The sequence below is a fragment of the Oncorhynchus nerka genome, linkage group LG11 (assembly GCF_034236695.1).
Source record: "Oncorhynchus nerka isolate Pitt River linkage group LG11, Oner_Uvic_2.0, whole genome shotgun sequence".
Lineage (NCBI taxonomy): Eukaryota > Metazoa > Chordata > Actinopteri > Salmoniformes > Salmonidae > Oncorhynchus > Oncorhynchus nerka.
This window is the reverse complement of record NC_088406.1, coordinates 8,757,251-8,777,453: the sequence shown is the minus strand read 5'-3', so window position 1 is coordinate 8,777,453 and position 20,203 is coordinate 8,757,251. Positions and strand designations below refer to the sequence as shown.

At 45.8% G+C, this 20,203-nt stretch overlaps 1 pseudogene; it reads right to left on the bottom strand.

The window, feature by feature from the left end:
• Positions 1-3,003: 3,003 nt before the first annotated feature.
• On the bottom strand, positions 3,004-19,688 carry LOC115121874 (BTB/POZ domain-containing adapter for CUL3-mediated RhoA degradation protein 2-like; annotated as a pseudogene).
• Positions 19,689-20,203: the final 515 nt, after the last annotated feature.

The following is a 20,203-nucleotide window of genomic DNA, read 5'->3' as shown; positions in this document are numbered from 1 at the left end:
ATGATCCCGGGCTACTGCACAAAGCATGAACATGATCCCCGGGCTACTGCACAAAGCATGAACATGAACCACGGGCTACTGCACAAAGCATGAACATGATCCCAGGGCTACTGCACAAAGCATGAACATGATCCCAGGGCTACTGCACAAAGCATGAACATGATCCCAGGGCTACTGCACAAAGCATGAACATGATCCCCGCGCTACTGCACAAAGCATGATCCCCGGGCTACTGCACAAAGCATGAACATGATCCCAGGGCTACTGCACAAAGCATGATCCCCGGGCTACTGCACAAAGCATGATCCCAGGGCTACTGCACAAAGCATGAACATGATCCCCGGGCTACTGCACAAAGCATGATCCCAGGGCTACTGCACAAAGCATGAACATGATCCCCGGGCTACTGCACAAAGCATGATCCCGGGCTACTGCACAAAGCATGAACATGATCCCAGGGCTACTGCACAAAGCATGAACATGATCCCAGGGCTACTGCACAAAGCATGAACATGATCCCAGGGCTACTGCACAAAGCATGAACATGATCCCAGGGCTACTGCACAAAGCATGAACATGATCCCCGGGCTACTGCACAAAGCATGATCCCAGGGCTACTGCACAAAGCATGAACATGATCCCCGGGCTACTGCACAAAGCATGATCCCGGGCTACTGCACAAAGCATGAACATGATCCCAGGGCTACTGCACAAAGCATGAACATGATCCCAGGGCTACTGCACAAAGCATGAACATGATCCCAGGGCTACTGCACAAAGCATGAACATGATCCCAGGGCTACTGCACAAAGCATGAACATGATCCCCGGGCTACTGCACAAAGCATGATCCCAGGGCTACTGCACTGGGCCGAAGTATCTGGGAATGAGATTAGCCATTTATAGACATCGTTGAATGTGTCCCTCAAGTTAATTTTAATGAAAAAGTCTTAGGCATGATTTATATGTCAACATGTGATATGAGAAACTCTCAAAACTATAAATATACACACACAAAAAAAAGAAACATTCACACTCTTCCCTGTCTATTTACAGAAGGCGAAAGGGTTGCTTGTGATACATTTTATGGTCCTTGAACTTGTCACAATCCCCCCCCCAGCTGTATAATAAATGTACACAAACCATCTATAAGTCTGATGGCTACCTACACTGAGTAGACCAAATATTAGGAACACCTTCCCAAATATTGAGTTGCACGCCCTTGCTTTGTTCTCAGAACAGCCTCAATTTGATGGGAGTATGGACTCCACAAGGAGTCGAAAGCATTCCTCAGGGATGCTGGCCCATATTGACTACAATGTTTCCCGTAGTTGTGTCAAATTGGCTGGATGGGCCTGGCACCTGCTACCATACCCCGTTCAAAGGCACTTAAATATTTTGTCTTGGCCATTCACCCTCTGAATGGCACACATACACAATCCATGTCTCAATTGTGTCAAGGTTTAAAAATCCATCTTTAACCTTCGCTGATTTGAAGTTGCAATTTTGATTGTATGAACACAGATTTGATTGTTTTGTGAAGAAGAGAGTTCTATGTAAAATAAAGAAGAAACAGCATAAGCACCTCAACATTTTAAATCACGAGTTTTCCATCGACAAAGTCTGCCAGGCACCAGTGTGATGCAGCTTGGCAGCCATTTTGTGCCCAAGGCCATTTTGGGGCCAACAACACCAGTGCTTCAGTGGTGGGTGTAGTGATTCAGTGAAGAGCCAGAGGGAACCAGTTTCCTCCTCTGTGGTTAGATGGGACACATCCTTAAGGCGTCAGCTAGCTACAGTTCGGCTGGCGCCTAGCCGTAGGCAAACAAGTGTGCTCACATACTCCCTTGAAAAATGTGAAAAAAGTGGCAATAGCGCTGTTTGTCTATATTGAGATGCCGTAGCTAGAATACATTTCCTCAAAATAGTCAGAATTCATCTGAGATAACTTGTGAAATCTATCATTCATTTTAACGTTTTGCAGAGATCTTAGACGTGCAATTTTACATCTAACTAAGAGGTTTGGTGCAGTATTTCTCAAGTGAAAAAATGGGCATGAAAACTAGTCGTCTCTTATTGAACGACAATAAAAAAAACACTTAATTGAAGAATCCCTACTGTTGACCAATCACCGACAAAAGGGGTAGACTTCAGCTACACATTTCAGCTTGCCTCAAGGATTTTGTGTTTGTTTGTGTGTGTGTGTGTGTGTGTGTGTGTGTGTGTGTGTGTGTGTGTGTGTGTGTGTTTGTGTGCACGAACAGCTGAAAAAAAAAGAAACTTGACTAAGACCAAAACAAAACAACAAACATCATAAAATATCATTATAATATTATACACAAACTGTTTCTGAACAGTTTTGGATAGGAAGCATACTGACGCCTTTAGTGTCCCAGTGGCTGGTCAGTAAGGAGTGGTTAGATGGCACCCTTTTCCCCTTATACACTACTTTTGAACAGAGCCTTATGGGTATAGGATGGGGACTAGGGTGCCTTTTGGGAGCCATCACTCACTCTCACCAATGGCTGCAGAGTAACAGTAATTAGTGCAGAGTTAGGTTGGATGAATCATTAAATACATTTTGAGGCTCTCACTGAGAGGTGACTGACAGGGAGATGAGGGTTCGAATGGTAGTGCACTACATAGTGCGTCATATTGAGACGTATAACTTAGTGTCCCAGCAGCAGGTCAGCAGGGAACCAGTTTCCTCCTCTGGTTAGATAGGCTTCGTCAAAAACGGCACATTATTCTCTACATTTGACCAGAGCTCTATGGGCCCTTATTTCCTATACAGAGCCCTATGGGCCCCTATTTCCTATACAAAGCCCTATGGGCCCCTATTTCCTATATAGAGCCCTATGGGCCCTTATTTCCTATACAAAGCCCTATGGGCCCCTATTTCCTATATAGAGCCCTATAGGCCCCTATTTCCTATATAGAGCCCTATGGGCCCCTATTTCCTGTATAGAGCCCTATGGGCCCCTATTTCCTATATAGAGCCCTATTATAGTCCCCTATTTCCTATATAGAGCCTGTGTCAAAAGTAGTGCACCATATAGGGAATAGGGTGCAATTTGAGACGCATCCTTAGTGTCCCAGAGGCCGGTCGTCGTAGGTGCTATACCCCAGAGTGGGTGGGGCCTTCCTCCTCCTCGCTGTGGAAACTACAGTGGGTGTGGCTGTGGGCGTGTCGACGGCGTGCGGCCTCCAATAGGGAGTCGTCAGGGACAGGAAGTGTCTCATACAGCAAAGCGTTCAGGGTCTCCTCGTAGATCCTGGCCTCTGGAAACTCCACCTGAGATAGAGAGACAGATGGACAGGGTCAACATTAAGATTAGCTACAGTACAAAAGATAGTGTGCCAGTGTCAGCAACGATGGGCTGCCATGAACGAGTGAGTGAGTGAGTGAGTGAGTGAGTGAGTGAGTGAGTGAGTGAGTGAGTGAGTGAGTGAGTGAGTGAGTGAGTGAGTGAGTGAGTGAGTGATGCCATGAACGAGTGAGTGAGTGAGTGAGTGAGTGAGTGAGTGAGTGAGTGAGTGAGTGAGTGAGTGAGTGATTCCATGAACGAGTGAGTGAGTGAGTGAGTGGTGAGTGAGTGAGTGAGTGAGTGAGTGAGTGAGTGAGTGAGTGAGTGAGTGAGTGAGTGAGTGAGTAAAACCCCTAACCAACCTTGGTCTGTTTTTTCTCTGTGGCGTACACTATGGATGTGCAGCAGACCTCTGCCAGTTTGCGTCTCTGTCCGTAGAACGACCAGCAGCAGATCTCTGCCAGTTGGCGTCCCTGTCCGTAGAACGACCAGAAGCAGATCTCTGCCAGTTGGCGTCCCTATCCGTAGAACGACCAGAAGCAGATCTCTGCCAGTTGGCGTCCCTATCCGTAGAACGACCAGAAGCAGATCTCTGCCAGTTGGCGTCCCTGTCCGTAGAACGACCAGAAGCAGATCTCTGCCAGTTGGCGTCCCTGTCCGTAGAACGACCAGAAGCAGATCTCTGCCAGTTGGCGTCCCTATCCGTAGAATGACCAGCAGCAGACCTCTGCCAGTTGGCGTCCCTGTCCGTAGAACAACCAGCAGCAGATCTCTGCCAGTTGGCGTCCCTATCCGTAGAACGACCAGCAGCAGACCTCTGCCAGTTGGCGTCCCTGTCCGTAGAACGACCAGCAGCAGATCTCTGCCAGTTGGCGTCCCTATCCGTAGAACGACCAGAAGCAGATCTCTGCCAGTTGGCGTCCCTATCCGTAGAACGACCAGAAGCAGATCTCTGCCAGTTGGCGTCCCTGTCCGTAGAAAGACCAGCAGCAGATCTCTGCCAGTTGGCGTCCCTATCCGTAGAACGACCAGAAGCAGATCTCTGCCAGTTGGCGTCCCTATCCGTAGAACGACCAGCAGCAGACCTCTGCCAGTTGGCGTCCCTGTCCGTAGAACGACCAGCAGCAGATCTCGTCGCCGATCACGTCCTTGATGAAGAGAACACGGCCATTGTAGCTCAGAGACAGCCGGTCAATCAGCTCAATGTTCTTCAACAGGTTGTCGTTACTGTGGAGGAATACAACCCATGGGTCAACAGGTTGTCGTCTGAGTTACTGTGGAGGAATACAACTCACGGGTCAACAGGTTGTCGTCTGAGTTACTGTGGAGGAAATACAACTCACGGGTCAACAGGTTGTCGTCTGAGTTACTGTGGAGGAAATACAACTCACGGGTCAACAGGTTGTCGTTACTGTGGAGGAAATACAACCCACGGGTCAACAGGTTGTCGTCTGAGTTACTGTGGAGGAAATACAACTCACGGGTCAACAGGTTGTCGTCTGAGTTACTGTGGAGGAATACAACCCATGGATCAGGAGGTACAGCATTCCATTGTCAACACAGAGGACATAACGAGTACTTGACATTAGAGGCCCTCACTAAGCATTTACCAACAGTCATGAACTATTATTGACTCTCCACACAACAGAACAAGCATAGGGCTGCCATTTTGTAAGACACTATACTTGTAGTAGCTCACCTAGTATAGGAGTACTTGTTGTTGCTTCTTTTGTACAGCAGCTTCACCACAGGCTTGGTGCAGGCCTGGATCAGTCTCTCTTCCTCCTTGGCAGAGGTGACAACAGGGATTACACACAGAGACTGCTCCTTCTGGTCCTGTTATTCAAAACAGACACCACAGGCAGGCTGTTACAGTACATAAGACAAAAAGAGGACCTGAACCAGTCTAAACAATGTCTGGTTCCACTCTCACTGGCTCTGTGCTGCTGAACAATACCAAGGATGCATGTCAGGTCGACCGATTCATCGGAGTGGTTGATTAATTAGGGACGATTTCAAGTTTTGATAGCAATCGGTAATCTGCATTTTTGGATGCCGATTATGGCCGATTATATTGCACTCCGCGAGGAGACTGCGTGGCAGGCTGACCACCTGTTACGCGAGCGCAGCAAGGAGGTAAGTTGCTAGCTAGCATTAAACTTATCTTATAAAAAAACAATCAATCTTAACATAATCACTAGTTAACTACACATGATTGATGATATTACTAGTTTATCTAGCTTGTCCTGCGTTGCATATAATCGATGCGGTGCCTGTTCATTTATAATCGAATCACAGCCTACTTTGCCAAACGGGGGATGATTTAACAAGCGCATTCAAGCGATTCCTGTCGTTGCACCAGTGTACCATAAACATCAATGCCTTCCTTAAAACCCATACACAAGTATATATTTTTTTAAACCTGCATATTTAGTTAAAATAAATTCATGTTAGCAGGCAATATTAACTAGGGAAATTGTGTCACTTCTCTTGCGTTCTGTGCAAGCAGAGTCAGGGTATATGCAGCAGTTTGGGCCGCCAGGCTCGTTGCCAACTGTGTGAAGACCATTTCTTCCTAACAAAGACCGTAATTCATTTGCCAGAAATTTACATAATTATGACATAACATTGAAGGTTGTGCAATGTAACAGCAATATTTAGACTGATGGATGCCACCTGTTTGATAAAATACGGAACGGTTCCGTATTTCACTGATAAAATAATAAACGTTTTGTTTTCAAAATGATAGTTTATGGATTCTACCATATTCATCACCAAAGGCTCATATTTCTGTGTGTTTATTATATTATAATTAAGTCTATGATTTGATATTTGATAGAGCAGTCTGACTGAGCAGTGGTAGGCAGCAGCAGGCTCGTAAGCATTCATTCAAACAGCACTTTCCTGCATTTTGCCAGCAGCTCTTTGCAATGCTTGAAATACAGCCCTGTTTATGACTTCAAGCCTGTCAACTCCTGAGATTAGGCTGGCAATACTATAGTGCCTATAGGAACATCAACTAGTCAAAGGTATATGAAATAGAAAATGGTATAGAGAGAAATAGTCCTATAAATACTATATTAACTACAACCTAAAACCTCTTACCTGGGAATATTGAAGTCTCATGCTAAAAGGAACCACCAGCTTTCATATGTTCTCATGTTCTGAGCAAGGAACTTAAACGTTAGCTTTTTTACATGGCACATATTGCACTTTTACTTTCGTCTCCAAAACTTTGTTTTTGCATTATTTAAACCAAATTGAACATCTTTCATTATTTATTTGAGACTAAATTGATTTTTATTGATGTATTATATTAAGTTAAAATAAAAGTGTTCATTCAGTATTGTTGTACTTGTCATTATTACACACACAGTGTGGAGAACAAGTATTTGATACACTGACGATTTTGCAGGTTTTCCTACTTACAAAGCATGTAGAGGTCTGTAATTTTTTATCATAGGTACACTTCAACTGTGAGAGACAGAATCTAAAACAAAAATCCAGAAAATCACATTGTATGATTTTTAAGTAATTAATTTGCATTGTATTGTAACAATACAGAGGCGGATGCAAGATGCAAGCAACGATGGTTTAATGAATACAGGTTACAGCAGCAACAGGACAGACAGACTGTACTCAGACGGAATCCGACCCAGGGACTAGGGCGCATCCTCCTATGTGAGCGTGCTGAGAAACCCAGGTGAGAGTGTATGGATGGGTAGGAAGGAGCACAGCAGATAATCCACACAAGGGCGGCGAGAGATGAGTACGGACACACGACACAACCTCAGGGAAGTAACAACGATCTGACAACAAGAAACACTGGTTACAGAACATATAAAGGGAAGATAAGTGATTCCAGCTGGCGCAGACAATCAGGCCGAGATTGGGAACCACGCCCACACAAACACGGGAGAGAGAGAGAGAGAGAGAGAAAAGGAAGCAGTGGATTCATGAACCGTGACAATACCCCCCCCCCCCTAGGAACGCCTCTTGGCGTTCCCAGGCGAATTTACCTGTCGATTGAAATCATCGATAAGGGAGTGATCCAGAATGTCCCTAGCAGGTACCCAACTTCTCTCCTCCGGGCCGTAACCCTCCCAGTCCACCAGGTACTGGAATCCGCGTCCCCTCCTTCTAGAGTCCAAAATACGATTGACAGAAAAGGTGGGTTCCCCATCAACAAGTCGTGGCGGCGGGGGAACCGGGACCGGTGGGTTAATACGTGCCTGAAACACAGGTTTTATTTTAGACACATGAAAGGTAGGATGAATTCTGCTATACGCCGGAGGAAGCTGGAGCCGGACCGCCACCGGACTAATGATCCTGGTGACTTTGAACGGGCCGATAAATTTGGGGGCAAGCTTGTTCGAAACGGATCGGAGTGGAATGTTCTTAGTAGAAAGCCACACTCTTTGGCCAACGACGTATACCGGAGGCTTCGACCGGTGGCGATCGGCCTTAGTCTTGGTGCACGCCCCCACCCGGAGAAGAGTCTCACGGGCTCTGCTCCATGCGTGACGGCACCTCTGGATGAAAGCGTGAGCGGAGGGAACAGACACCTCGGACTCCGTACTGGGAAAGATAGGTGGCTGGTAACCTAAACTACACTCAAACGGAGAGAGACCCGTGGCTGCCACTGGCAACGAATTGTGAGCGTACTCAACCATAGAGAGTTGTTGACTCCAGGAAGAGGGATTCTTAGAAACCAAACATCGCAACACTCTCTCCAAATCTTGGTTGGCCCTCTCCGCTTGACCGTTGCTCTGGGGATGAAACCCTGAAGACAGGCTGACACTCGCTCCCAGTAACCTACAAAACTCTTGCCAAAACTTGGACACAAATTGGGGCCCCCTGTCAGAAACTACGTCCATCGGCAGACCATGTAAGCGAAAGACGTGATCCACGACAGTTACCGCTGTCTCCTTGGCAGATGGTAATTTAGGCAAGGGAATAAAATGAGCCGCCTTCGAGAACCGGTCCACCACGGTCAAAACAACCGTCTTGCCCTGGGAGGGCGGGAGTGCGGTAACAAAATCTAGCGCGATGTGGGACCAGGGTCTCGAAGGGACCGACAGCGGTTGGAGTAACCCATCTGGTGGTCGATTAGAAGTCTTCCCAGTGGCACAAACCGAGCAAGCCAAGACAAAACTGTGAATGTCACGAGCCATCAGTGGCCACCAAAAGCGTTGCTTAACCAAAAAGCTAGTGCGACTGACTCCTGGATGACACGCTACGTTGGAGCAATGCCCCCACCGAATAACATCGGACCGACACCCCTCCGGCACAAACAACCGATTAGGCGGGCAACCGGGCGGAGGCGTTACCCCTTCTAAGGCCGTTTTGACCCTCGATTCAACCTCCCATGTGAGTGTGGAGACCACTAGGGTCCCGGGTAGGATGCACTCGGGAGTGGATGGGCGTTCGGAATGGTCAAAAATGCGAGAAAGGGAATCGGGTTTGACATTCTTGGAACCCGGGCGATACGAGAGAGAGAAGTCAAAACGTCCGAAAAAGAGTGCCCACCGCGCCTGCCTGGAGTTGAGTCGCTTGGCGGTTCTGATATATTCCAAATTTTTGTGATCGGTCCAAACTATAAAGGGTACCCCCGAACCCTCTAACCAATGGCGCCACTCCTCCAGTGCTAACTTCACTGCCAACAACTCTCTGTTGCCAATGTCGTAGTTGCGTTCCGCAGGTGATAACCGAGGGTGCAAGGGTGCATCTTGTCGTCAGAAGAGGAACGTTGGGAAAGTACCGCACCTACCCCCACCTCTGAAGCGTCCACCTCCACCACGAACTGACGCGAGGGATCGGGAGCTATGAGGATGGGAGCCGAAACAAAGCGGCTCTTGAGTTTGACGAATGCAGCCTCGGCTGTATCGGACCACCTGAACGTCACTCTGGGGGAGGTTAAGGCGGTAAGAGGAGCGACTATCTGGCTAAAGTTGCGAACGAAACGCCGGTAGAAATTGGCGAATCCCAGAAACCTCTGTAGGGCCTTACGGGAATCTGGGCTTGGCCAATCCACCACAGCCTTAACCTTGTCAGGATCCATGCGAATACCTTCAGTCGAGACGATGTAACCTAGGAATGGAACGGATTGTGCATGAAAAATGCATTTCTCCGCCTTGACAAAAGTCCATTCTCCAACAACCTCTGAAGCACTCGTCTGACGTGCTGAACGTGTTCCTGGAGAGAAGAAGAAAAAATCAGTATGTCATCCAGGTAAACATATATGAACTGATCAATCATATCTCTCAGCACGTCATTTACGAGTGCCTGGAAAACCGCTGGGGAGTTGGATAGCCCAAAAGGCATGACCAAATATTCGAAGTGCCCTCTGGGGGTGTTAAACGCGGTCTTCCATTCGTCCTCCCCCTTATGCGAACCAAATTATATGCATTACGTAAATCCAACTTAGTGAACACGGATGCTCCCTGTAACCTTTCAAAGGCTGAGGACATCAACGGTAAGGGATAGGTATTACATTTTTACATTTAACATTTAAGTCATTTAGCAGACGCTCTTATCCAGAGCGACTTACAAATTGGATTCTTCACTGTGATGTTATTCAACCCACGGTAATCAATGCAAGGACGCAGAGATCCGTCCTTCTTCTCCACAAAGAAGAACCCCGCCCCCGCTGGAGAAGAGGAAGGACGAATGAATCCAGATGCCAGAGAACCAGAGATGTATCTCTCCATAGCCTCCCTCTCAGGAACAGAGAGTGAATATAACTTGCCTTTAGGCGGAGACTCACCTGGCAATAATTCTATTGCACAGTCATAGGGACGATGCGGAGGAAGAGAAGCAGCACGGGACTTACTGAACACCTCCTTCAGGTCGAGGTATTCAACGGGCACGTTAGACATATCCACCGCCTCCTCTAGAAACACAGAATCAGACACAGACGAACAAGCAGACACTAAACAGGACTCAAGACATTTGTTACTCCACATGGATATAGAATTATGACCCCAGTCAACTCTGGGGTTGTGTTGGGTGAGCCAAGGGTGGCCGAGAACTAATGGTGCAAGGGGTGAGTCCATGAGTAGAAATGATAGTGTCTCAGTGTGATTGCCAGAAGTGATGAGTGTGATAGGTTCAGTGGTGTGAGAAATGTTGGGTAGTTCTTGACCATTGAGAGCGTTGATGGATATCTTGTGCGTGAGTGAGGTGATAGGAATCTGGAGTTTGTGAGCGAGCTTGAAGTCCATGAAATTACCCTCTGCTCCTGAGTCCAGTAAGGCTTGGGTGTCGTGCGTGTGGTTGGCCCATCTTAGTCTTACCGGGAGGAGAGTAGATGATGAGGTCTTCTCTGTGGTGACACCACCCGATAGTAGCCTCATTCTTACTACCGGGCCTAATCTTTTACCGGGCAGGAGTGGATAAAGTGGCCCGCTCTACCACAGTAGAGACAGAGTCCTTGGGATCTCCGCCTCTCCCTCTCTTCCCGGGAGAGGCGAGCTCTCCCCAGCTGCATGGGTTCGTGAGCGGAGGCTGAACTGGCCGTGTTCCCGCCGCTGGCATGCCAGCCCTCCGTGTCGTTATACGGTCTGTTAGGGCATGCTCGGCGGCCAACACGACTCAGACGAGCGTCGACCCTCAAGGCTAGTTCCACTAGTCCATTTAAACTCCTGGGAAGGTCCAGAACATAAATCTCCTTCTGGATCCGGTCCTCCAGCCCATGCAGGAACATGTCCCACTGCGCCTCCTCGTTCCACTGACACTCTGCGGCCAGAGTGCGGAATTGGATGGAGTATTCCGATACTGAACGGTCTCCTTGGCGAAGGTCAGCGAGTAGTCTGGCCGCCTCCCTACCCGCCACGGCCCGATCGAAGACCCTTCTCATCTCCTCGGAGAGTGTCTGGAAAGAGGTGCAGCATGGGTCCTGGTTCGCCCACACCGCCGTTCCCCAAAGAGCCGCTTTGCCTGATAGCAGTGTGAGTACGAATGCTACCTTAGACTGTTCACGGTTGAAGGTCCGTGGCTGCAACGAGAAATGCATGGAACATCTCGTAAGAAAAGCTCTGCAATAGTCAGGATCACCTGAATAACCCTCTGGTGTCGGTAGCCGTGGCTCTAGCTGGGAATCCGGCTCTGGCGGGGCGGGTTGAACTGCCGGTGTAGGTGGCGCAGCGAGACCCCTCAGATGTTGTAATTGTTGGGTCAGCTGGGATACCTGCGTCGCAATGGCTTGTACTTCCCGACCTGTGCTGGAGATGTTCTCCTCTTGTTGATCCATTCTCGTGATACTACGGGAAATTAATTCGGTCAGACTCGTTGAACTCGCTGCATCCATGGTCTGGTCAGATCGTTCTGTAACAATACAGAGGCGGATGCAAGATGCAAGCAACGATGGTTTAATGAATACAGGTTACAGCAGCAACAGGACAGACAGACTGTACTCAGACGGAATCCGACCCAGGGACTAGGGCGCATCCTCCTATGTGAGCGTGCTGAGAAACCCAGGTGAGAGTGTCCGGATGGGTAGGAAGGAGCACAGCAGATAATCCACACAAGGGCGGCGAGAGATGAGTACGGACACACGACACAACCTCAGGGAAGTAACAACGATCTGACAACAAGAAACACTGGTTACAGAACATATAAAGGGAAGATAAGTGATTCCAGCTGGCGCAGACAATCAGGCCGAGATTGGGAACCACGCCCACACAAACACGGGAGAGAGAGAGAGAGAGAGAGAGAGAGAGAGAGAGAGAAAAGGAAAAGGAGGCAGTGGATTCATGAACCGTGACATGTATCGCATGACATAAGTATTTGATACATCAGAAAAGCAGAACTTAATATTTGGTACAGAAACCTTTGTTTGCAATTACAGAGATCATACATTTCCTGTAGTTCTTGACCAGGTTTGCACACACTGCAGCAGGGATTTTGGCCCACTCCTCCATACAGACCTTTCAACTCCCTCCAAAGATTTTCTATTGGGTTCAGGTCTGGAGACTGGCTAGCCCACTCCAGGACCTTGCGATGCTTCTTACGTTGACCTAGCTGTGTGTTTTGGGTCGTTGTCATGCTGGAAGACCCAGCCACGACCCATCTTCAATGCTCTTACTGAGGGAAGGAGGTTGTTGGCCAAGATCTCGCGATACATGGCCCCATCCATCCTCCCCTCAATACGGTGCAGTCTTCCTGTCTCCTTTGCAGAAAAGCATCCCCAAAGAATGATGTTTCCACCTCCATGCTTCACGGTTGGGATGGTGTTCTTGGGGTTGTACTCATCCTTCTTCTTCCTCCAAACACGGCAAGTGGAGTTTAGACCAAAAAGCTCTATTTTTGTCTCATCAGACCACATGACCTTCTCCCATTCCTCCTATGAATCATCCAGATGGTCATTGGCAAACTTCAGACGGGCCTGGACATGCGCTGGCTTGAGCAGGGGGACCTTGCGTGTGCTGCAGTATTTTAATCCATGACGGCGCAGTGTGTTACTAATGGTTTTCTTTAAGACTGTGGTCCCAGCTCTCTTCAGGTCATTGACCAGGTCCTGCCGTGTAGTTCTGGGCTGATCCCTGACCTTCCTCATGATCATTGATGCCCCACGAGGTGAGATCTTGCAAGGAGCCCCAGACCGAGGGTGATTGACCGTCATCTTGAACTTCTTCCATTTTCTAATAATTGCGCCAACAGTTGTTGCCTTCTCACCAAGCTGCTTGCCTATTGTCCTGTAGCCCATCCCAGCCTTGTGCAGGTCTACAATTTAACCCTGATGTCCTTACACAGCTCTCTGGTCTTGGCCATTGTGGAGAGGTTGGAGTCTGTTTGATTGAGTGTGTGGACAGGTCTTTTATACAGGTAACAAGTTCAAACAGGTGCAGTTAATACAGGTAATGAGTGGAGAACAGGAGGGCTTCTTAAAGAAAAGGTCTGTGAGAGCCGGAATTCTTACTGGTTGGTGATCAAATACTTATGTCATGTAACGGCCATTTGAACAACTTAGGTCAGGACTTTACTGACTGAAGCCCACGGAACTGGAACGGACCGCAAATGAATCCTCACGCCCGACATAGAAGAGTGTAAAGATTATGTTGAAACCTGTATTCACTAAACTCTGTAAAAAATAAAATAAAATGTAAAAAATCTCTGAGGTTGAGTGACATTTCAGTCTTAAAATATGTAATAATATAAGCCTTTAAGAAGTATATTCCAATCTAAAAATTATGGAATCATAAACCGTTTAGTGACATCGGCTATCTGTTATAAAAAAAAAAATTAAAAGAGGACATGACATGAACGAAATATGAATTCAATGTGGTATTGGATTCAAGACTCCTTAACATAGATGTGGTAAAGAGGTCAATGGAATGCCGTGGAGGATAGAAGAAGGACGTCCGGGTTAGTGGATATTGGAATAGTCGGAAGTTTACATACACCTTAGCCAAACTCAGATCTTCACAATTTTTGACATTTAATCCTAGTTTTAGGTCCGTTAGGATCACCACTTTATTTTAAGAATGTGAAATGTCAGAATAATAAGAGAGAATGATTTATTTCAGCTTTTATTTCTTTCATCACATTCCCAGTGGGTCAGAAGTTTACATACACTCAATTAGTATTTGGTGGCATTGCCTTTAAATTGTTTAACTTGGGTCAAACGTGTCGGGAAGCCTTCCACAAGCTTCCCACAATAAGTTGGGTGAATTTTGGCCCATTCCTTCTGACAGAGCTGGTGTAACTGAGTCAGGTTTGTAGGCCTCCTTGCTCGCACACGCTTTTTCAGTTCTGCCCACACATTTTCTATAGGATTGAGGTCAGAGCTTTGTGATGGCCACGCCAATACCTTGACTTTGTTGTCTTTAAGCCATTTTGCCACAACTTTGGAAGTATGCTTGGGGTCACTGTCCATTTGGAAGACCCATTTGCTACCAAGCTTTAACTTCCTGACTGATGTCTTGAGATGTTGCTTCAATATATCCACATAATTTTATCTTCCTCATGATGCCATCTATATTGTGAAGTGCACCAGTCCTTCCTGCAGCAAAGCACCCACACAACATGATGCTGCCACCCCCGTGCTTCACGGTTGCGAAGGTGTTCCTCGGCTTGCAAGCCTCCCCCTTTTTCCTCCAAACATAACGATGGTCATTACGGCAAAACATATCTATTTTTGTTTCATCAGACCAGAGGACATTTCTCCAAAAAGTATGATCTTTGTCCCCATGTTCAGTTGCAAACCGTAGTCTGGCTTTTTTTAATGGCAGTTTTGGAGCAGACGCTTCTTCCTTGCTGAGTGGCCTTTCAGGTTATGTCGATATAGGACTCGTTTTACTGTGGATATAGATACTTTTGTACCTTTTTCCTCCAGCATCTTCACAAGGTCCATTGCTGTTGTTCTGGGATTGATTTGCACTTTTCGCACCAAAGTACGTTCATCTAGGAGACAGAACGCGTCTCCTTCTTGAGCGGTATGAGGACTGTGTGGTCCCATGGTGTTTATACTTGCGTACTATTGTTTGTACAGATGAACGTGGTACCTTCAGGTGTTTGGTAATTGCTCCCAAGGATGAATCAGACTTGTGGAGGTCTACAATTTATTTTCTAAGGTCTTGGCTGATTTCTTTTGATTTTCCCATGATGTCAAGCAAAGACACACTTAGTTTGAAGGTAGGCCTTGAAATACATCCACAGGTACACCTCCAATGGATTCAAATGATGTCAATCAGCCTATCAAAAGCTTCTAAAGCCATGACATAATTTTCTGGAAATTTCCAAGCTGTTTAAAAGGCACAGTGAACTTAGTGTATGTAAACTTCTGACCCACTGGAATTGTGATACAGAGAATTATAAGTGAAATAATCTGTCTGTAAACAATTGTTGGAAAAATTACTTGTGTCATGCACAAAGTAGATGTCCTCACCGACTTGCCAAAACTATAGTTTGTTAACAAGAAATTTGTGGAGTGGTTGAAAAACAAGTTTAAATGACTCCAACCTAAGTGTATATAAACTTCCGACTTCAACTGTATATTCTATTGGACGGTATGAGTTAGGGTTAGTGGAATATAACCTATATTCTATTGGACTGTATGAGTTGGTGGATAGTGGAATATAACCTATATTCTATTGGACTGTATGAGTTAGGGTTAGTGGAATATAACCTATATTCTATTGGACTGTATGAGATAGGGTTAGTGGAATATAACCTATATTCTATTGGACTGTATGAGTTAGGGTTAGTGGAATATAACCTATATTCTATTGGACTGTATGAGTTAGGGTTAGTGGAATATAACCTATATTCTATTGGACTGTATGAGTTAGGGTTAGAGGAATATAACCTATATTCTATTGGACTGTATGAGTTAGTGGATAGTGGAATATAACCTATATTCTATTGGATTGTATGAGTTAGGGTTAGTGGAATATAACCTATATTCTATTGGACTGTATGAGTTAGTGGTTAGTGGAATATAACCTATATTCTATTGGACTGTATGAGTTAGGGTTAGTGGAATATAACCTATATTCTATTGGACTGTATGAGTTAGGGTTAGAGGAATATAACCTATATTCTATTGGACTGTATGAGTTAGGGTTAGAGGAATATAACCTATATTCTATTGGACTGTATGAGTTAGGGTTAGTGGAATATAACCTATATTCTATTGGACTGTATGAGTTAGGGTTAGTGGAATATAACCTATATTCTATTGGACTGTATGAGTTAGGGTTAGAGGAATATAACCTATATTCTATTGGACTGTATGAGTTAGTGGATAGTGGAATATAACCTATATTCTATTGGACTGTATGAGTTAGGGTTAGTGGAATATAACCTATATTCTATTGGACTGTATGAGTTGGTGGATAGTGGAATATAACCTATAGTCTATTGGACTGTATGAGTTAGGGTTAGTGGAATATAACCTATATTCTATTGGACTGTATGAGTTAGTGGATAGTGGAATATAACCTATATTCTATTGGACTGTATGAGTTAGGGTTAGTGGAATATAACCTATATTCTATTGGACTGTATGAGTTAGGGTTAGTGGAATATAACCTATATTCTATTGGACTGTATGAGTTAGGGTTAGTGGAATATAACCTATATTCTATTGGACTGTATGAGTTAGGGTTAGTGGAATATAACCTATATTCTATTGGACTGTATGAGTTAGGGTTAGAGGAATATAACCTATATTCTATTGGACTGTATGAGTTAGTGGATAGTGGAATATAACCTATATTCTATTGGACTGTATGAGTTAGGGTTAGTGGAATATAACCTATATTCTATTGGACTGTATGAGTTAGTGGATAGTGGAATATAACCTATATTCTATTGGACTGTATGAGTTAGTGGAATATAACCTATATTCTATTGGACTGTATGAGTTAGGGTTAGTGGAATATAACCTATATTCTATTGGACTGTATGAGTTAGGGTTAGTGGAATATAACCTATATTCTATTGGACTGTATGAGTTAGGGTTAGTGGAATATAACCTATATTCTATTGGACTGTATGAGTTAGGGTTAGTGGAATATAACCTATATTCTATTGGACTGTATGAGTTAGGGTTAGAGGAATATAACCTATATTCTATTGGACTGTATGAGTTAGGGTTAGTGGAATATAACCTATATTCTATTGGACTGTATGAGTTAGTAGAATGTATTGGGGTTGGCATCCATACAAATATTACCTACCGATTTATACCCCAACATAGTGTATTTCACCCACGCATTTCCATAGCATTTCCATTGTTTTGGTTGGGTTCGATTGATCTCTCTACCACATGTATCATTGCCCACTGTCACCATGGAGACAGCAGAACCTCCCAGTAGAACCTTGGCTAGTCCAAATACTGAATGCCATGCATTCCAATGAACATCTATCACACTGACACAGCCTGCATCCTAGCGGGCAGCAGGTAGCCTGGCAGTTAAGAGCGTAGGACCAGTAACCGAAAGGTCGCTGGTTCGAATCCCCTGAGCCAACAAGGTGGGATATATCCACTGTTTAACCCCCACAACACCAACTACTCCTGGGTACCAATGATGTGCACGTTGATTAAGGCCGCCCCCGCACGTCACATTTCGGTTGAATGCATTCAGTTGTGCAACTGTCTAGGTATCCCCTTTCCAATAGTGTTCACTAGGGGCCCAGGTAAAAAGTAGTGCACTACATAGGGAATAGAGTGCCATTTGAGACTCAGGCACATTATACCTACTGCCACTATGGTTGTAACAGTCATGGAATTTTGGATGAAGGTGATTGGCCAGCCAAATGACTGCGGTTCTCGTAATAGATATATACATATTATTATTATTTTTTGAGACGCACATTTTCTCCTCCTCTGCACCTGATTGCATGTGCTGCCATAGAAATATATTGAATAGAACAAGCGTCCCCATACAAGTCAATGATGGGTGGACATTGCAAGTGTACTCATAGGAGCAAAGCAGGAAGTATAAGATGTGCTAAAATATGTGGTGTGATTTGTTGATTCAACTCAACTGACATTACAAAAAAACACATTCCATTGCATGAGCCACATCAGTTAACATCATGTCAATGAACATTCTACATTACCATGGAAATGATTGCATCACAATATCAGGCAGCCATTGAAAGGGTACCCATGAGTTAACCAATCAAATTGCCTGTGTTAGAGGTTCCATTCCCATTCTATGTGTGTTGCTGCTGCATTGTGTGTGTGTGTGTGTGGGGGGGGGGGGGGGGGGGGTTACCTAGACAACCAAAGTTTCATCACGTTGTTAAGAGTCCATGTTACGGCTGAAACGGACTCAACCACACAAATTCCTGGCCGTCCGGTCTTCAGTCAGCTGTTCAGTCAACAAACAGCTTCTTTTTTTCTCTCTTTATGATGGTTATTTGAGTTTGAATCCATAATCGTTGGTTATAACGGTAATTGTGCCAGCCCTAACTGGCACAGATGGTAAACAAACAGTATTGTTGTCCTACAGCCACTAACACAGTAGACACCCTGGTCCAAAGCAAGTCAAATATCACAACATGAGGAAGGAAGCAATCTGTGGAGTGTAAGTCACGTTCAAGTCGGCATGGCCAAGACAACAGCAAACATGCACAGATCTAGGATCTAGTAAAGCGGTAGGTTGGATCAGTAGTGAGGTCAACACACTCCTACAACACAGCCTGCATTCCAAATGGCACTCTATTCCCCTATGTAGTGCATTGCTTTCATCCAGAATCCTACGGGCCCTGGTCAAAAGTAGTGCACTATATAGGGAATAGGGCCCTGGTCAAAAGTAGTGCACTATATAGGGAATAGGGCCCTGGTCAAAAGTAGTGCACTATATAGGGAATATGGTTCCATTTGGGACACACATCTCTCTGTGTCACTGACCTGCAGGCCTCCCTGGCACAGCTGCACCAGACCCTGGATCAGGTAATACTTGGCCTCTGCCAGCAGCTCCAGAACCCCCTGCCTGCCAGGGGGCAAGGTGACCACTTCCTCCCGCAGGTACGTCAGGATGGAGGTAAAGTGCTTCCCACGACGATCGATCAGGATCCAGCCTGGACGGGAACATACAAGGCAAGTGAAATGCAACGGTCCAATTCCAATCAGTGTAGTTCTGTGTATCTTGTTGATGATATGCCTGCCATGGGGCCTGAACATCTAAATGGTATTTGTATTCATTGCATATGATTGTTGTTTTAGTCATCTGTTCCATTCCGAAGCCTGTATTAAGACTAAGTAGAGTTTCATCTATGTTTCTGATCCATAAGAGTGACTGAGAGTCGTTCTGGAAGTCTCCAAAGTCCTTCTCACCTTCTCTGTCAATGAAGACCTCCTTCCCTGCCACTGAACATGGCCTTCAGCATGGAGTCCTGCCTGGTGAGCACCTGCAGTGTGCTGTAGAACAGGGTCCCCCCTACGTTTAGACGCACATACTTGTTACCCAGGCCCACCGCCGCTCTGTAGCTGCACGTCTTGGACTTGGGACACGCCATCTGGGAGGCTGTGGAGGGGGAGAATATAATATAACTTTATTGTCTATTCAAGGATGAAAATATTTCTTTGGCATCACCATATAAGCATTTAAAATATTTTTTTTAAATGTGTAAGTGTATGCAGTCAGCCTAGCACACTGTATAGCCTACATAAACACAGAGGATATTGGCACATTCATTCATAACAGACCACTGCTCTGATTGCCCACTGTTCCATGTATACCTCTAATGGCTTGGGAGCCAGTGGAGATGACCTGGGTCTGGAGGCATAGCCGGTGCAGGGGGAGCTGGCAGCTGTCCCCGGACATGTCCCTCTGAAGGTAGATGACCACCCTGCAGACGGAGGTCTTGATGTCCCCCGCCGTGGTGACAGCTACTGGGGGGGGGGCGCCACAGCCTCTCACTGGCCCTGCAGATCATACCTGGTGGATGGGAGGCAATAGAAACGTACAGCAAAAACCTCAATCCTCTGGCCTGTGCTGAGATGACAGACTAACAAGGTGACAGTTGGGAAAATGTCCCTCTGAAAGGAATGAAATCTGAAACCTTGATTTATAGTCATTGGGTGAAATTAGAGGGGAGTTGCTCTGGCCAATGCGGCCATACTTAAAACACCAGTAGTCGAGAACACTGTGAACACAATGGAGAGGAAGCCACCCACCCAATCAGTATCTCCCTCTCCATGTCCCCTAGCATGGAATTTAGCAGGGCCCACAACACTGTGTGTGTGTGTGTGTGTGTGTGTGTGTGTGTGTGTGTGTGTGTGTGTGTGTGTGTGTGTGTGTGTGTGTGTGTGTGTGTGTGTGTGTGTGTCTTATTTCAAATCAAAATTGATTTTGTTACATACACATGTTTCGCAGATGTTATTGTGGGTGTAGTGAAATGCTTGTGTTTCTAACTCCAACAGTGCAGTAATATCTAACA